Below are 19945 nucleotides of genomic sequence, written 5' to 3'. Positions count from 1 at the left end.
TTCTTTCATATCTAAAAAGATGAGCTAATTAGGTTGCTTTGCTGCAAAAAATTGTGGGGAGTCTCCAAGATCCTTCTGACCTGTTGCTCTGCCACTTCATCCTTCAGCTCCATCTTGTGGACCAAGATGGCTGCTTCACTTCCTGCCATTTTTATGCCACATGCTTAGGTTAAAAGGCTGAAAGGTATAATGGTAGGAAACACAGAATATTTGCACATGGGGGTTGGAATAGGATTTTATCCTCTAATTTTTAAAAAGCTATACTGTCACAAAATTTTAAGTAACAATTTCAGTGAGAATGTCATGAACTTTTGGTGATTCTGTTTGGTTCCTACAATTAGATTTGGGAGGAATAAGGTGTGTAGCTTGTGATCCTCAACTATCACTTGCAGACTTGGGGACTACTTGATACTTTCCTTTTCTCTGTAAAAACGGTTCTCACTGCCTTCAATTAACCTTTGAAAGTAATGGATGCCTAGCTCAACTTCCTCTTTGGAATATAGACAGGTTTAATTTAATCACAACCTCTTCTTGCCCTGTACTGAAAGTCTTCATTTAAGCATGTTTTATATTACCTTGTTTCTCACAGGCTGTGACAAACAAAATAATTCCTTGGAAAGCAAGACTTGTTCCTGAGTCATGAACAAGTTTGCATGCAGTTGGTATTGGATGCATGTTTGCTCATTTGAAGTATATTTCATATTTCAAATAGGATAAAAAATTGGATGGGAAGGTCCATGGTGGGCCTAGCTTGCTTTACATGTAAAGTAGGATCTATACCTCTGGAGGATGTACTGGTATCTTACAAATCAACAAATAAGAACATCAATACCCTGACAAAAGGAGCAAAGGACATGAACTCATGATCACAAAATAACAAGCACAGATGGCTTATGTGAAAAATATTTAACTTGTAATTAGGGAAATACATATTTACATAAGCAATTTGTAGGGCACCTGGGTGGCTCAGTTAAGTGTCTGACTCTTGGTGTCTGCTCAGGTCATGATCTCGCAGTTTATGAGTTCGAACCCCACATCTGGCTCTGTGTTGACAGTGCAGTCTGCTTGGGAGTCTCTCTCTCCCTCTCTCTCTCTGCCCCTCCCCTACTCACTCACCCTCTCTCTCAAATAAATCAACTTTAAAAAAATTTAACAAGCAGTTTGTCAGAATGCATTGAGACAAAACTATATATACTCTGACCCTTTGTAAGGAAACTTCTATGGAAATGGAGATGGGGTCAAAGCTTTACGAACACAGTGTAACTGTATTTGGGAATAACTGGAGGTAAGGAATAACTAATGGTAGAAGAATGGTTTTATAAATTATTACACATTCATCATGGTAGACTATATTTCAGCTTGTTAAAAGTATTTTCAAAAGGTGTTTAATGATACAGGGTACTTAATGATGTTGGAGAAAGGTCACCATTTTGTGTTAAGTGAGAAAAGTATAGAATAGTAATTGAGGAAATGAAATGAGATACCACTATGCAGCCTATATAGAATGGCCACAAAAAAAAAAAAAAAAAAGGAAGGAATGAAAAAAAATAGCAAGTGCTGGCAAGGATGCAAGGCAACAGGATTCAAATCTTGCTGGTGGGACTGCAAATACCAATCATTTGGAAGACAGTTTGGAGTTTTTAGAAAATCAAACATGCCTTTATTATGAGACCTGGCAATCTCACTTCTAGGTTGAAGTCATCTCATTTCTGAGTTCTTTTTATTTCTGATTTGTTGGGTTCTTTCAAGGGTGTCATCTTTTCCTTAATGTAATGTTATATGGCTCATTTTTATGTTTTTTTTTTTCTTATAACTATGTATTTATAGCATACTCAGTTTCTCTGTGTATTTATGTTATCCTGCACTAGGAAGAGGTTTGTTTCTGTATTACATTGCAAGGATGTACTACTGCAGTTTTAAAAAACCCATTCCCCAATTAAGAGACATCTGGGTTATTGCCAGTGTTTAGTGATTACAAATACAACTGTTATAAATATCTGCAGAGAAGTGATTTTAGGTTTCATTTCACTTTTCTTGAGAAAAGCATAGAAGAGTCCTTGGGGAAATGCAAATTAAAATCATAATGAGACGCCATTACATATTCCATATAATGGCTAAAAACTAAAATGCACACATTTTCTATAAGTATTTGTACAGATACTCAAAATGTATAAAACATGAAAAGTTACCAATAACACCAAAAATATCAGATGTATTAGTAATATATGGGCTCAACTTAATGAAAAAGGTTTTCAGATTTATGCATACAAAAGGTAGAGCTATACAAGTTAATAATAAAGGGAATTAATAAATGAAGATTTTAAAAAACAATAATCAAGGGAAGACCAAAGATACATCAGATAAATGCAAATTTTAAAACAGGGTTTTCATCTTGGTATCAGACAAGGCAGGATTTAATTCAAAAAGCATTAAAATAAAGGATATTGTCCAAGTTAAGGGCTACATTCACAATTAAGATTTTTTTAAAATGCCTATTTATCAAATAATACATCAACAGCTTTTATGAAGTATAAACTATAAGGGATGTGAGGAGAATTAGAAATCTGCTAATAGAGGACTTTCACACACCTTTCTAGTACCACTAAGTATATTGTAGGGTAAATCTCCTAGATTTATATCAAAGTTTGAGTCCACTAATGGAGAATACATCTTTTCAAGTGCACAGGAGACAGTTTTAAAAAATCTGCTATATTAGACCACAAAGAAAACCTCAGTCCCCCCCCCCCCCAAAAGTCAAACTTATGATCACATGCAATAAAACTGGAAGATAATTTTTAAAATAAAAAATAACACGTGACTAAAGGTGTCTGTAGGACTATGGTAACTTTCTAAATCCAGATCTCACCATACATTCTTTAAAAACCATACAGATCTATAAAGAGAGCAAATAAAACCACCACCATCCTTGCCTAACTAATTTCAGATTATGGGTATGTACGGAAGCAAATGCTGAAATGCAGCAGAGTGAGCTCTGGCACCCATGCTGAAGTGGCAAATGAGGTTGACACTGTTGAGAACAGAAGGAAGCAAGATCTAGAATCAGTAGAATGCAGATAAAATACCTCCAGAAAGTGAAAGCCCTACCCTAAGGAAGGAAATACTAACAAATTTGAGACCTGTTAGACAAAAGGAAGGGACTTGAAAGCTCATGGGACCAAAGAGGCAGTCTGAGAAAGGTATTGCTTTTGAGATAAGAGGAGAGTTGGAAGGGACACCATATACCTGGAGACCTGGTGGTAAGAAGAAGAAAAGATAGTAGAAATTAGGGAACTTGATGAAAAAGAAGATACATCAACCACTCTCACCCAAAAAGGAATCATGATTTAAAAAACTGTACTTTATTAAACCAACAGAAGGTGCTGTTGAACTAGAAAATCTAGTAATTTTTCTAAATCCCTCACTCCTGTCTATATGTTATTGTTAATCTGGTTTAGGAAAATTAGAACATTTCAAAATGAAAAGATACTGGCACATAACATCCATATAAAGTTACTATAAGTAGAAAACATAAATTTTGAGTCAGAATATTTCAGCTGATGAAAAGTCTCTCCCAAAATATTCAACTATAAGAGCTAAAGAAAACCACAGCACAATACTCCTACCTGAATTAAATATCCACGGATAAGCATTTGCAGAGATAAAGTTCAAATACAAATTCAGAACCCCAAAACAAATGGACAAAAAGAGGAAGATGTGAAAAGTAAATCTGCTGAACTGAGGAAATAAAATGAAGAAAAATCATCTTTTATAAATTTTTTTTTCAACGTTTATTTATTTTTGGGACAGAGAGAGACAGAGCATGAACGGGGGAGGGGCAGAGAGAAAGGGAGACACAGAATCGGAAACAGGCTCCAGGCTCTGAGCCATCAGCCCAGAGCCCGACGCAGGGCTCGAGCTCACGGACTGCGAGATCGTGACCTGTCTGAAGTCAGATGCTTAGCCGACTGCGCCACCCAGGCGCCCCGGAAAAATCATCTTTTAAAATGAAGCTAAAGTCCAAGATACCTAAGGGAGAATAGAGTTCCTGAATGTAAGAGGTATTGAGGAAAGACTTGAAGATAGCCAGAAGAAGGAAAATTAAATGAAGAAAGAGAAAGAGCAAATGATACAGACAATATGTAAAAATTAGAGTTCTTAGGAAGAGAAGAGCAATAGCAGAACTAATATTTAAACTTCAATCCATGAAAACATTCTGGAATGAACAGAAGACTCAAATTGAAAAGGCTCATTGTGTACTGAAAAAATTGATCTAGAATGGTCAACTCCAAGGCATATCCTAGTAAAACTATTGGACATTCAAGTAGTGAAAAATTCCTCTAGGCTTCCAGGTAGACAGAAGACATTAGGAACAAATTTCTCAAGAGCAACATACAAAGCAGAACAGGCACAGATTGTTAAAGTCTATGAAATTGTAAGACGGGGATTTTATAACTATGACTCCGTCCCAGAAAAAGTGAAAACGATGATAAATTCCATACACTAAAAAAAAGTTACATGATGAAAAGTATCGTAAGCAACGTAAAAAGATCAGTGACAAGGTAGGAAGAAATAATTGAATTTACATCACAAAGAGCTGATCTCCTAGCTAATCTCTTCTAATAACCTAGAAGTCAGAGCAAATGACTGGCAACCCAATAGAAAATTGGGCCGAAGATATGAGAGGTCACAGAAAAAGAAATGCAGCTGACAAACACACAAAAGATATTTAACTTCAGTCATACTAAGAGAAATATAAATAAAAGCTATACTAAGGGGTGCCTGGGTGGCTTAGTTGGTTAAGCGTCTGACTCTTGATTTCAACTCAGGTCATGATCTCATGCTCAGGCCCCAGGTCTGGCTCCTCTCCGAGCTTGGAGCCTGCTTAAGGTTCTCTCTCTCCCTCTCTCTCTCTGCCCCTCCCCTGCTCGTGCGTCTCCCCCCCCACCAAAGCTATACTAAAAATTATAGCTACACTCAAGCCTTTCTCAGCAAAATCCAAAGTTATATAATATGTTCTGTGGATTGTGGGGAAACGGGCACTTTGATGAATTGCTGGTAGGGATACAAAAGCACAAATCTTGGGAGGGAATTTGGCAGTATCCAAATCGTGTGTATAATATACATATATTATATGTATACTAAATTACACGTGCATTTACTTTTTGACCTGGGCACCTAACTTCTAGGAATCTGTTCTAAAGACACAGTGACATAAAATATAAACTGGCATTTGTATGAAGTTACTCACAGCAGCATTATTTGTATTAGCAAAAGATTAGAAACAACCAAAATGCCTGTTAATAGGGGACTAGGTAACTAAAGTACATTCAATAGTGGAATAATCTCCATTCCCCTTCCAAGTTGCTGTTTTCTCCAGAAGTCATAAAAGAGAGTGTAGAAAGTCTACATGTACCAACATTGAATGATCTGCAGAATGTATTATGAAGTAGAAAAAACCCCAAAGGCATGAAACAATATATAATCTATAGGTAGAAGGAGGGAATGTGAAAGGTGCCAACAGCGGATGAGAGATTTCTCTGTTACTTATTTATATAGTTTTGACCTTTGAATCATGTATGTTTACATATTCAAAAATTAAATTAAAAAAGTAGAACTGAAGGCACCTGGATCGGTCAGTTGGTAAGTGTCTGACTTCAGCTAAGGTCATGATTTCATGGCTCGTGAGCGAGCCCTGAGTCCGGTTCTGTACTATCAGCTCAGTGCTTGGAGCCTGGTTTGGATTCTGTCTCCCTCTCTCTGCCCCTTCCCCTCTCTCTCTCTCTCTCTCTCTCTCTCTCTCTCTCTCTCTGTCTCTCAAAAATAAACATTAAGAAAAAAAGAAGAACTAAAAGAAAAATTTAAGAAGGAATGGAAATAAATTTACATAACTGTATAGCATTTTGGTGTCATAACCATACAAGAAAAGGAACAATTTCTAGTGACTTTAGGACCTAGATTTAGCATTATTATTGTTATATTGTTATTTTTAAAGTATTTTATGTATATTATTGGGCAAAATAGATGTAAAATATCGATAATTGTTGAACAAAACCACAGAAGTTCGTTAAGGCTGTAAATTAAGAAAATGTAGTCTCAAAATTTCTTTGACAGATTGAGCAAAATGGAAGCGAAATACAAAAAAACACAGGACAGCTACATAAGAGTACATGTTATATGGCACTGTGTCAGACACTATATATATATGATTTGACTCTTGCGTATACCTATGGAGAATCATGATATTTTATTCCTAAAAGGTTCAGAGAGGTTACATAATTTGCTTCAGATTAGACAGTTACAGAGTGGGAGGTTGAGATTTAAACCTAGATCAATGTGATTCCAAAGCCTGTGCTTTTTCTACTACATTATTGCAGGATTTCAAATATTGAGAAGAAAGAACATCAGGAGTAAATGTTCTATTTAAACCAGTAGTTGCTGCTCAGAAAATACATTAATATGCAGACCCTAAGTCAGTGGTTTATATGTTCTTCATGCAAGAGCAATGCACTAAAGGAGAGAAGTGTAAGTTTTCTCTTATTTCTGATGGGGAAATGTAAACACACATACACATATATCCTTATATTGATGTCGAAGATAAAAATTTTGTGAAAGTTGCCATCAATGACTGAAGTTAATAAAAGATGCAAACTAAAAGTGTGGGAAGTAGGAAAGAAAAACTCTAGTAGGCATGGATTTTTATGATGCTGTTAAAAGCAAAAAAACCCTTCAAAGCTTCTCTTTGTGATACTTAAAAGCTCTTTTAAGCTTTGCACAGCCTTTTTATAAAAATTGGCCTCTAGGGGCAACTGGGTGACTCAGTCAGTTAAGCGTCTGACTCTTGATTTTGGCTCAGGTCATGATCTCGTGGTCATGAGATTGAGACCAGTGTCAGTCTCCGCGCTGGACCCTGCAGGCATGGAGCCTGCTTAGGATTTCTCTCTCCTTTTTGTCTGCCCCTCCCCCCACTTGTATGCACATGTGTGCATTCTCTCTCAAAATAAATAAATAAAAACATTTCTAAAAATTGGCCTTTGAGATACTAGCTTAAGTAAGTTATGTTTCCTGTGGAAGATGAGGGCTAATGGATGTATTTTGGGGGTGCTAGGGCTCCCCTTCTCTAAGCCACCCCCTCATACCACTACTGGTTTCCCCTGATGATAAAATATTTTCACTTAGTTCAATGCTACTTTCTAAAAGTTCTGGCACTTGAAGTAATTGGGGTAGAGGGATTTTCCTGTTTTAATTGGTTTATCTATATATGATTATGGTGGAAATTTAATTTGTAATTCTATATACCTGATAACAGTAAGAAAATATATTGGATTTGCTATAAAAGTTTAAAAATTAATTTTGAAGCTTTTCTTTTTGTCAGAAGCTGTGTTGATCAGTGACTTTGGTGAAGACAGAAAGTTGAAACCGATTTGCAGATGATATACAACTTCTAAGGTAAGCTAATATAATGACTCAGTCAAGAGTATAAATGTTCTTCACATACTTGAAGATTACAGTAACACACTAAAATAAAACTATACAGGAATATATATATATATGTATATACATATATATATATATAATATCCTAATTTAAATTTCACAAAGCAATTATAGAAATATTAAATAGATTTCCCTTTCTGGCAGTATGATAGACAAGAGTTCTTGAATTCGGCCCCCCCACCAAAGATGAAAAACACTAGATTTAATATTTAAAAAACCTTCATTATGAGTGGATGAACCTATAAGAAAATAAGGGAGGGGCGCCTGGGTGGCGCAGTCGGTTAAGCGTCCGACTTCAGCCAGGTCACGATCTCGCGGTCCGTGGGTTCGAGCCCCGCGTCGGGCTCTGGGCTGATGGCTCAGAGCCTGGAGCCTGTTTCCGATTCTGTGTCTCCCTCTCTCTCTGCCCCTCCCCCGTTCATGCTCTGTCTCTCTCTGTCCCAAAAATAAATAAAAGTTGAAAAAAAAAATTAAAAAAAAAAAGAAAATAAGGGAAACTTTTTGTGGCTTGAAACAGAAGAAGTACATCCTGTGAGGTAAGCAAGTGCTGAAGTCACTGAATACTCTGGGGATATGCATGGATTTCTGTTAGTATAGAAAGTTGTGTATGGAGAGGGATGGGGACAGGGAAAAATTCCTTGGGTTCTGTAGAGTGTAGGGGGCCTGATCAGACACCATCTTGGAGAGGCATAGAGCTCTGGGTGGAGTTAAAATCTCTCCTACTGGGGCACCTGGCCGGCTCAGTTGGTAGAGCATGCAACTCTTGATCTTAGGGTTGTGAGTTCAAGCCCCACGGTGGGTGTAGAGATTACTAAAATAAAATAAATAAACTTTGAAAAAATAAAATCAAATCTCTCCTACTACTTCCTGGTTACCGGCTCACATTCACTTGGATTTGAGGCCTTAATTTATACTATTTTCATGGTCCCTAAATACTTATTTTCACAGTCTCCCACAAATGGAGAATTTTAATTTGAAATGGACCTTGGTCTCTAACACTTTTCAGTACCTGACAGAAACAACTAAAAATCTTCCACAGAGGGAGTTATAAATGTTCTTGACAAGCATTTGTTTGTCAGAGTATCATTATTAAAATTCTAACAAATAAGCTGTTACACATTTTTTTTTTAAGTTTATTTTTGAGACAGAGAGAGACAGAGCATGAATGTGGGAGGGGCAGAGAGAGAGGGAGACACAGAATCGGAAGCAGGCTCCAGGCTCTGAGCCATCAGCCCAGAGCCCGACACGGGGCCCCAACTCATGGACTGCGAGATCGTGACCTGAGCTGAAGTCGGATGCCCAACTGAGCCACCCACGCGCCCCAGTCTTACACATTTTTTAAAATCACAAAACATGAAGGGAGAAAATCAAAATTCCATGAGCAAAGAGCAGAAACCACAACCAAAACAAATCTACACAGGTTTTTCCTATTAGGAATATCCAAGGGGCACTTGGGTGACTCAGTCAGTTAAACATCTGACTCTTGATTTTCACTCAGGTCATGGTTTCACAGTCATGAGAAACTGAACATGGAGCTTGCTTAAGATTCTGTCTTGGGCGCCTGGGTAGCTCTGTCGGTTAAGCATCCGACCTCGGCTCAGGTCATGATCTCACCATTCGTGAGTTTGAGCCCCATGTCAGGCTCTGTGCTGACAGCTCAGAGCCTGGAGCCTGCCTCAGATTCTGTGTCTCCCTCTCTCTCTGCTCCTGCGCCACTCATTCTCTGTCTGTCTCTCAAAAATAAACATTTAAAAAATTTTTTAAAGATTCTCTCTCCCCCTCTGCCTCTCTTGCATGTGCGTGCTCCCTCAAAAAAGAAATACCCAATACATAAAATAAATATTTAATATTTAATACATAAAGGAGGGATGCTAAAACATAAAGAGTAATAGAATTAAAAAAATTTTTTTCAATGTTTATTTTTGAAGGAGAGAGAGACAGCATGAGTGGGGGAGGGACAGAGAGAGAGGGAGACACAGAATCCGAAGCGGGCTCCGGCACAGAGCCTGATGCGGGGCTCAAACTCACGAACTGTGAGATCATGACCTGGGCCGAAGTTGGACGCTTAACCGACTGAGCCACCCAGGTGCCCTAAAGAGTAACAGAATTAAAAGTGACCAGGCATATTAAAATAAGAGCCAATTAGAATATCTGAAATGAAGGGCACCTGGGTGCTTCAATTGGTTAGGCTCCTGACTCTTTAAAAAAAATTTTTTTATGTTTATTTTTGAGACAGGGTGAGACAGAGCATGAGCAGAGGAGGGTAGAGACACACACACACACACACACACACACACACACACAGAATCCGAAGAAGGCTCCAGGCTCTGAGCTGTCAGCACAGAGCCTGACACGGGGATTGAACTCACAAGCTCTGAGATCATGACCTGAGCTGAAGTTGGACACCCAACCAACTGAGCCACCCAGGTGACCCAGGTGCCTGATTCTTGTTTTCAGCTCAGGCCATGACTTACGGTTCGTGGGCTTATGCCCCACGTTGGGCTCCGTGCTGACAGTGCAGAGCCTGCTTGGGATTCTCTGTCTCCCTCTGTCTCTCTGCCCCCTCCAATGCTCACTCTCAAAATAAATAAACTTAAAAGAATATCAGAAATGAACAGTATAATAACAGAATTTAAAGATTAAATGGTACGTTAAATCAGCATATGAGGCACAGTTAGAAAGAAACTGCATGGAAGACCATACACAGAAAAAAAGTTATAGAAAACGAAAGATTGTAAGGTGATCTAATCAAAAGTTCCAGAAAGAAAACATGAAAGGTTACAAGGAACATTAAAAATATTCTTTTTATCCCTGTATTTATCAACAGAAACAATTAATTTGGGTAGGAAAAATTTGTCAAAATGATTTTTTTAATGAAATATCCAAGGCTCTCTTTCCCCTTAATTGAATCAAAGATGTTGCTATCTTAGAAATACCATTTGCATCTAATTTGCTAAGTAGCTGAGAAAGAAAGTACATTTTAAGATATAAGAGAAAATAGACACTGGGCCACCTGCTCCCCATAGGTGTCGGCTCCCAGAGCTGGGCCAGACCTTGTGGCCATGGGGCTTCTCTCTCCTTTCTCCCCAGCAGAGACCAGTGACTTGAGAGCACTTTCCAAAACTTCCCCTGTCTCTCAGTGTGAAATGGAACCTCTGACACTCAGGTGTGGCATCAACAAAGTCAAATATAGCAGCACCAGTCAGAAATAACAGGAATACCCCTGTACTCTTCTTAACACAGGAAAAGACAAAAGAAAGAGAGAGGAGATGTGTTCATAAGAACAGACCCATGTGCTATGAAGAAAGAAAAGTATGCCAGAGAAATGAGGGAAATGATTGGCATTTCAGTTATTTTTCCTCTCCTTTACTGGAGAACCTGATTGGCTTTCATTCATTCCTCAACTACAAAGACTTCTCACAAGTGTCTCAAAGAAGCTTCTAGAAACCCAGAGGAGTCCAAACCGTTAGATTTCTGCTAGCATTTGTTGCTAGAAATGCTAGCTGGTTTGTGGTACTAAGAGGATCATGAAAGAATAGGATAGTTAACAGGGTGTGGAGCCAATGCAGACTAACATCAAGCAATTCTCTAAAGGAGGCAGCTATAACTAAGGGAATTATTGAGTGATAACTATTATAAATGGAAAATGAAAAAAACAATATTTGTTAGACAGTATCAGCACCATTCAGTCCTGCCAGTCACCCAGCAAAAACATTCAGCCCACTTAGCAGTTGTGTGATATCACAGGCTAAATTCTGTGTATTTGCTATGAAAAGAAAAAAGACAAAATATATCCAAAATATGAAGAGTTGTGAGGATATCATTTTATAAGAATGTACGATTAGCAATATTGAGCAGATATGAACCTAGAATTAATGAACAACAATGAAAATAAAAAGTCTAAATAAAGAACTTTGTGGGAGGCAAAGAATTCCTTTTTTGTTGTCAGAGGAATGGTTATTAAAAATAACTTTTAAACCAGTATTTATGTCAAAATTCTTGATGATTCTTGATTGTGGGAGTTAGCCAGAAATGAATTAAAACTATTCATAAACTCATTTATTCAGAAAATATCTTTTGTGGTACACATATCTTCACAAAATAAGCTCTTCTGGTGAGATGTTTTTAAGTATAAAAGATCAAAATTACAGTAATTTTGAAATCACAATTAACCAAATGTTGTTTCAAACGTAATGCTGTACCAAACCAAATAGCGGATATTAGTAAAAATGCGGTAGGATTTGAACCCCGCTGATACCACTGACAAGTTGGCATCTAAGTCAAGCTTGCTATTTATTTATTTATTTATTTATTTATTTATTTATTTATTTACTTACTTACTTATTTAGAGAGGATGCATACGAACGAGGAGCAGAGAGGGAGAATCCCACGGGGGGGGGGGGGGGCAGAGAGCGAGGGAAAGAGAGAGAGAGGGAGAGAGAGGGAGGGAGGGAGGGAGGAAGGGAGGGAGAGAGAGGGAGGGAGGGAGGGAGAGAGCGAGCGAGCTAACGAGAAGCCGGGCTCACTGGAGGGGGGGTGGGGGGGGGGTGGCTCATGCTGTTACCGAAAGCGGGACTGGAGCTCACAGAGGTGGACTCCGACTGGGTGCTCAGCCAATGTGGGACTTGAACTCACCAACTGGGTGCTCAGCCAATGTGGGACTTGAACTCACCAACTGTGAGATCATGACCTGACCTGAGCCGAAGTCAGATGCTTAACAACTGAGTCTACCCAGGCGCCCTAAGTCAAGATTTTAACTTTCAGTTTCAATTTCCTTATCTGAATCTGCTATAGTAAAACCATTCACCTTATATTTCTTATCTTTAAAGTGGAGCTACTAGAATCATATTTCCTTTATGTTCTTTTCAAGGCTTTTATAGAGAACATATATATGAACACTCTTTGATATTATAAAATGCTATATAAATAATGATGAGTGTTAAATATTTAGAGGTTGTTTACATTTGTATCCACTTAAAAACAACTTTGCAAATATTTTGAGGTAAGCCATTTAATTTCTGGAATTTAGGAATATAAACTCAAAAAGTATAGTTGTAATCACTAATTTATGTATCTTTATTGTGCTTTTTACTTAACTTTTGTGGCAGACTATTGATGGTCTATCCAAAGTCATACCAAACCTCATATTTTCATGCCTTCTTCCCGTGATTGAAGCTGCAAATGTCAGATGCTCATTTTTTCTAGGCTCCTTTGCTCTTAGGGGTAGTCATTTTAGCCTTTTCAGACCAGTGATTTGTAGAAATTTTTTGGAAGATATCCTGAATGTATTTTTCCTCCTACATTTTTGATTCTCTATTGAAATGGAGAAACCGTCAATCTTTCAGTAGTTGGCATAAGAATGGCTTTTGTAGAAAACACTGGATTTGTTTGGAAGAAATGCCTTGATAATTCATTTGTGATGAATGTTGAGTCCACAAGGGGCTTAACAACTGTCAGAAGATGATTGTTAAATTGCCTTAAGTGTGTCCTGTCAATTGGAAGTGACTCTTTTGTTGGTGTCTAGGATGAGTTATGTATATAGATTTGGAAGTAGACCCTGGGACAGAAATAATGAAAATAAAAATTTGAAGGGCACAGGGAAAATCCAGCAAGAAGGGAATAAGAACTCTGGAGAGATATTAGATGGGACTTTCTATATGAAATACTGTGTGTTATGTAACAGTGACTCTAACCCTGACCCCACAAATAAAAACTTCTGAAAATCAGGAAATCCTTGGTGTACCTGGATATGGGGCCAAAACATGTTTGACCAAGTGTGCGAAGAACAGCCAATATCTGGGTTTCCTCTACCATCGAGAGGATCTCTCTAAATGCCTCACTATTTATCTTCACTTTTTCCCTTACCACTGGCTTTTTTTCTCATTAGGGTATTTCAGTTTTACCTCTCTACAGGTTTCTTCCTGACAACAAATGTATGCACCTAAAAAACCAACAACCTTCCCTGCTCACCATTCCATCTCAAAACCTTATCCCTATATGTTTCCCTCTTTCTGTTCTTTTTTACATTTTATTTATTTTTATTTTTTTTTATGTTTATTTTTGAGAGAGAGACAGAACCTAAGTGGGGGAAGGGCAGAGAGAGAGGGAGACACAGAATCCTAATCAGGCTTCAGGGTCCAAGCTGTCAGCATAGAACCCTATGCGGGGCTCGAACTCACGAAGCTTGATATCATGACTTGAACTAAAGTCAGAAGCTTAACTGACTGAGCCACCCAGGCGCCCCCTCCCTATGTTTCCCTCTTAGCCATGTTTTTTTTTTTTTCTCTCTCTCTTTCCTAGCTCTCTTTCCCTTTTCCTTTTATTTCTTCTTTCATTCCAGTCTTCAGGTTTTTGCTAAAACATTTCCCCTTGCTGGAAATATCTCCCCCCTCCTTTTTATTTTTTTTAAGTTTATTTCTTTATTTTGACAGAGACAGAGAAAGTGTGAGCTGGGGAGGGGCAGAGGGAAGAAGAATCTCAAGCAGGCCCTGAGCTGACAATGGGGCTTGAACTCTCAAAACTGAGATCGTGACCTGAGCTGAAATCAAGAGTCACATGCTCAATGGACTGAGGCAACCAGGCGCCTGCCTCCTTTCTATCTTACTATCCAAACCCTAGTAATTTTTCAAAGTGCCTCTAAATTCCCATTTCTTGCATTAACTCTTTACCTTTTCTCACTAGGTATGATCTATATTTTATCCTATGATTCTTGGTCCCTTGATTATTTCCTCTTCCTTTTACATTTTCTTTAGTCTTTATATTTTGGTGCAATTATTTCATACAGATGACTATGTTTTGCCACCCCCTTCCCCCCAAATTGTAAGCTCCTTGAAGGCAGGTCCTTTGTCACAGACTTCTTTTGAATTCTTTAGAGAACTTGGTACTACAGTAGGCTTATAAAAATACCAATAAAGAGTTGTTAAATTTAATCAAGTAGTGGAGGATTAGGCTATAATGTGTAGTTAGTTTGAAAACCAGTTGTGTGTCTAAGTCCTTAGACTTATTGATAACATTGTATTGAAAATGTGACAACTTTTGGGGCGCCTGGGTGGCTTGGTCGGTTAAGTGTCCGACTTCGGCTCAGGTCATGATCTCACGGTCTGTGAGTTCGAGCCCCGCGTCGGGCTCTGTGCTGACAGCTCAGAGCCTGGAGCCTGTTTCAGATTCTGTGTCTCCCTCTCTCTCTGCTCCTCCCCTGTTCATGCTCTGTCTCTGTCTCAAAAATAAATAAACGTTAAAAAAATTAAAAAAAAAAAAAAGAAAATGTGACAACTTTTGTTTGTGTTTATCAGCTATGAAAAGCCAAGATCTTTATTTAGGAAAAAAAGTTTATTACTATTAGATGATCATTTTATAGCTTCTTTCAAAGGACAACTAGCACCATGAGTTTTTAATCCTAATTCATGCTTACATTATCCCTGAACAAATTTTAAAAAGATTATAAGGGGACACCTGGGTGGCTCAGTTGGTTAAGCGCCCTACTCTTGATTTCAGCTCAGGTCCTGATCTCACAGTTGTAAGATCAAGCCCTGCATCAAGCCTGTTTAAGATTCTCTTGCTCTCCCTCTACCACTCATGTGTCACTTGTTCTCTCTCTCTCAAAAAAAAAATTACAAAATAGGGAAGGAAAAAAACGAAACAGCATCAACCTGACTGCATATGGAGAAATGGTTAAATAAATTGTGGTGCACGAATATTAAGAAATGCCATGTAGGGATGCCTGGATGGCTCAGCCCGTTGAACATCCAGCTTCAGCTCAGGTCATGATCTCACAGTTCATGAATTCAAGCCCCACGTTGGGCTGTCTGCTGTCAGCACAGGGCCCACTTCAAATCTTCTGTCCCCTTCTCTCTCTGCCCCTCCCCTGCTTGTTCTTTCTCTCTTAAAATAAATAAATAAACCTAAAAAAATATGTCATGTAGCTTCTTGAAAAGAATGAAGTCTTTTTACTAAATCTGACATGTAAAGAAACCAGGATCTACTATTAAGAAACAAAAATAACTTACAAAGCAGAATATATGGTATGATACCATTTTTTTAAAACTGTACATATACTTAAACAAACAGATTATGTCTGGGAAAAAATCAAAGAACAGAACTAAACTGTTAACAGTGGTTAACTTTGTAGAGTGGAATTAGAGAAAAGGAAGACAGGAGATCTTCAAGCAATAGAGAAGCATGTAAAATAAAAAGGTTTTTTTTCTACAGGGAGCATTTATTTTGAAATCGAAATGCAAAATGAAAGATACATTTTAAAAGAGTCAATAAAGCGAGAAAAGTACACCAGTTTGTTTTGTAAAACAAGATGCAATTTTGTGTTTGCATTTATTAACCATATTCTTCTTTTATAGTTATTAATAGATTGTAATAATTTTTCCTACTCTAAATCATGTTTTATAAGTCTTCAGTTATGGTAATGGAATCCAACTAGAATTACTCAACTAATTCTATAGATATTTTCCTGTTCAGTACATTACCTGAATATGTTTTACCACAAATGCTGTGTTTGTTTGCAATAAATGGCCATGTTTGAATCTGAAAATTGAATGTCTTGTTCAAGATTTTCTGTTACTTTACCCAGGCTACTTCTTTCTTTGTCTTTTCTGTGTTCTTTTTGGAGTCTGTTTTTCTTCTTGTGAGCACCAGCTCACAAATTGTACTTTGAAAGATTTGTAACAGTAATAATGTGATTTTCCAACGTAACATTTTTGTGTAGTTCTGATTTCAGTAATATGTAGAAAAGTGAGTTTGTAAAAGTTTGGAAAATTGGGAGATGATATACCTTATAAAAAGAGAATGTGTGTCAGTTCTCAATTGGATGGGAGTTGTTCTCTTATTGTAAAGGTATATTGTGTTTTTAACTAATTCAAATAAGAACTTTTCACAGAAGTACCAACTATGGAAAAAAAATAGATCAGCAAAGAAGGTAGGAAGATATGAGAATTATTACCATTTAACTGGTTATAGCGCTAAGCCCACTTTTATTGCTTATGATGCTAGTTATCTATTGTATCTTAGGATTTCATCAATTCTTTCTTACCTCATTTTTTGTTATTCCCTAAATTGGGAAATTGGAAGAAAATCATAGCATGTATTTCACTTAGTGTAGTTATATTTTTTGGAAAGAAGAGGAATTGTAACTATTAAACTTAGAGTTTGGTGTATATGAATTATAACCTTTAGCTTTTATTCTTACTAGATATGTTTTTTTATAAGATCAATTTTTACTCTGCTCAAAGGCACATTCTATTATTCCACCTCATTCTCTTCAGATGAACTTGAGTCCTTTTCTGAGAAAATTAAAGCAAATGTGTGCTCCCTAACTTCATTCCTCTTTACCGTGACAGTTTCTTTATTCAAACGTTATCTTTCCTTCTTATTTTAGAAAAATATGTGTCATTCTTCTTGGATATTAAACTTTTCACTTACATTTTTGATCCTTTCTTTCATTGTGAGCTCAAGAATTTCATCCCATTGACTGTCCCCCTCCTCTCCTGCATCTTCCTCATATCTGTCCCACTCAATCTACTGAGAATTCAAAGTAAGAAAAAAAAAAGGCAAACAAAAGCCCCTTTCTTTAGCCCTTCAAGTTCTCCTTCCATTCTTTACCAAACACCTGGAAACAGTATTATGTGCTTGTGCCTTCAATCCTTAACCTCATATATTCCTGATTTTGTCCTTGACTGTTGTGTGTCAGGCACTACTAAGACTTCTGCCTCTCATCCAGTCTTCTAGGCAGGGTAGTTGGGCCATGCTACCTGGATCAGATGACCAGTTTCCCTGGAGGACTGTCCTCTGCCTGCTTTATGCTGCAGTATGCTATGGTGGTCCCAGCCTGGCTTTGATGTCTCTATCAGCCTATGTCTTTAGGATTTTAGGGGAATATGAATGCTCTATAGCATCGTACTGTTGAATGCTTCACGTTTTTGAAGTTCTCTTCTTTTTTTTTTATTATATGTTTATTTTTCATAGTGATTTTAACTTATAAAAGAAAAATATTCACTGTTTTAATTTTTATATGTTTTATTTTTTATATTTGAGAGAGAGAGAGAGAGAAAGAGAGAGAGACAGAGCATGAGTAGGGGAAGGGCAGAGAGAGACAGAAGCAAAATCTGAAGTATGTTCCAGGCTCCAATCTGTTAGCACAGAGCCCTACATGGGGCTTGAACTCACAAGCAGCGAGATCATGACCTGAGCCAAAGTCGGACGTTTAACCTACTAAGCCACCCAGGTGCCCCCAAGTATGCACTGTTTTAAAAAGCAAGTTTTAAAAAGCAAGTTCAAGGCTTCCAGTCCAGAAAAGATGATATAAAATCCATTTCTCCATATTAAGTACAGCTATACCCCTGGAAATAACATAAGAGGCAAATAAGAATTATGAAAGACAAAAAAAAAATTTTTGAAATTTAATGAGGGAAACAGTATGATTAGAAACCCTGGGGCTGGAAGAACAGTATAGTGGCAGGATGGCTTATGACCATCCTGCCCCACCTCCACTTAACAGAAAAAGATATTTTATACCTAGCATTGTACTTTTTGTATCTTTACATGTAGGTGCTTCCTAAAGTTTTTTGTTTTTTGTTTTAAGTAGGCTTTGCACCCAGCGCAGAGCCCAATGTGGGGCTTGAACCCTGAGATCAAGACCTGAGCTGATATCAGGAGTCAGATGCTTAACCACCAGGGCCACCCAGGCGCCTCAATGTTCTCTAAAGTTTTGTTTTTGTTTTTGGCTCTTTTTTTCTTCTACTCCACTGGCAGAATGAGTGACTCTCAGGTGTATTGCTCTGGTTCTGTTTTCTCTCCCAAGTTCTAGTTCTGTATGTTCAAGTGCCCACAGGCATATATCCAGAAGTCTTGCTGGCACTTTAAACTTTTACATATCAAGCATTGGTTATTTTGTAAAAAAAATTTTCCTCCTGTGTTCCTTATTTCTTTTGAGATATTACCAGCCTATTCTTTCAGGTAGAAAACAAGGAAACTCATTGTTATCTTGAGTGTTTTCTTAATTACCATTTGACATTTATTCAGTTGCCAAGCCTATTTCCTCTGATACTCACATAGTCCTCTCATTCCCCTGCTGAGTAACCTTCGCTGTCATTTAATTTCATCACCTACTGTTTCTCTTCTCTGCCCTTTTGGTTCTTATACACCACCAAATTCATAATCGTGACATAGAGTTTTGATCACATTATGGTTGCCTTTTGCCCAGAAATTAACAGTTGAACTCATTACCCTACTCTTAAAGCTTCTCCATAATTTGGCTCAAACTTGTTTCTCCATTTTATTACTATCATTCACATAGCATTTGCTTCTGATAAACTAACTTCTTTGTTATTTACATTTTGCACTTCCTAAACCAAATCATACCCATCATTCAAGACTGAGTTCCAGGGCTACCGTCTCTGTGAAACATTCTCTGATTCCTCAAGATATACATATTTTTTTGTTCTTCTGAATTTTTGTGGTATTTCATTGGTCTTTTCCTTTGTGATTCATAACTTTTTGCCTTACACTGTATTTTTGGTACATGTCTTATATCCCCAGTTAGAATATAAATTCCTTATTCCAACCTGTATACCCATAGAGCAGATTGCCTTCAGATGGCTGGATGAATGAATCCTGTACATTTTTTTAGTTTATTTATTCATTTAGACAATAAAGCATTATTATAGAGCATCTCCTTGATAATTTACTATTATTTTCAAATTCACACTTCCAGAACATTTGAGCTTGTTTGTAACTTTTTACTGACATCATTTGGCTAATAGTCCCATTTCCCTTGCCCCCACTTCAAGTCTACCTTTTCGTTAGGGTAATCTGATATGAGGTCGACATTTTTTGTGTTGTTCCTTTAGCTCTGTTGTGGTGGAGCCAATGATAGTGGCTTCTGGAAGTTTTTCTAGTTGATTTGAGGGTTAAGTCTTAGAAAAAAAAATATTCTTTAAACTCATTCCATTTTACTAGTTTTCTAGTTTACTAATTTGTCTCTAGTCATTTACTTATGTGTGCGTAATCCTCTGAGATGGAGTGTTCCTACTTAAATATATAGAACAAAGCTTAATTCACTTGGGCACAAGGCAAGCAAATGATGAAGCTAGGCTAAAATCCAGGGTTTCTGTATTATCCCTATCCCATGCTTTTCTAAAATGTTGCATCCAGAATTCTTTTGGAGTTATTTTGTTCTGGATGGTATATAAGGCAATTTAAAAAATCCTTAAACACATAGTCACTGGCTTATTGGCATGTGGGTATGTGTATCTCTGGAGCACCTAGTATAGCCCTTTGTTTAATTGTTTTAATTGTTTAATAAAGGAAGTTGATTACACACTGCTTGTGAATCTTCCAGTGGATCTGCATCATTCCAGAGTAGTGACAGGGCAATAAATGGACTGATATACTTTTAATATGTGCTAGAGTTTGTTTTTTATTTTATGAGTGGAGAAATGTCTAAC

The 19945-nt window shown here is 37.5% G+C and overlaps 1 protein-coding gene across 7 annotated transcripts in view; it reads left to right on the top strand.

Annotated features, from left to right (window-relative positions):
* CAB39L (calcium binding protein 39 like) overlaps positions 1-19945 on the top strand; it is a 132244-nt gene that overhangs the window by 4030 nt on the left and 108269 nt on the right. For 3 of the 7 annotated variants that reach the window (XM_086712359.1, XM_086712315.1, XM_086712321.1), the window contains exons 2-3: positions 6375-6522; positions 7373-7446. The gene's annotated coding sequence lies outside the window, so the exon portion shown is untranslated. The remainder of the gene's footprint in view (positions 1-6374; positions 6523-7372; positions 7447-19945) is intronic. The other 4 variants (XM_086712329.1, XM_086712348.1, XM_086712335.1 and 1 more) reach the window with 2 other exon arrangements.

This window comes from Puma concolor, chromosome A1, assembly GCF_028749965.1.
Source record: "Puma concolor isolate L17-30 chromosome A1, mPumCon1.1.hap2, whole genome shotgun sequence".
NCBI classification, from domain to species: Eukaryota; Metazoa; Chordata; class Mammalia; order Carnivora; family Felidae; genus Puma; species Puma concolor.
This window is presented reverse-complemented; position numbering and strand designations above follow the sequence as displayed.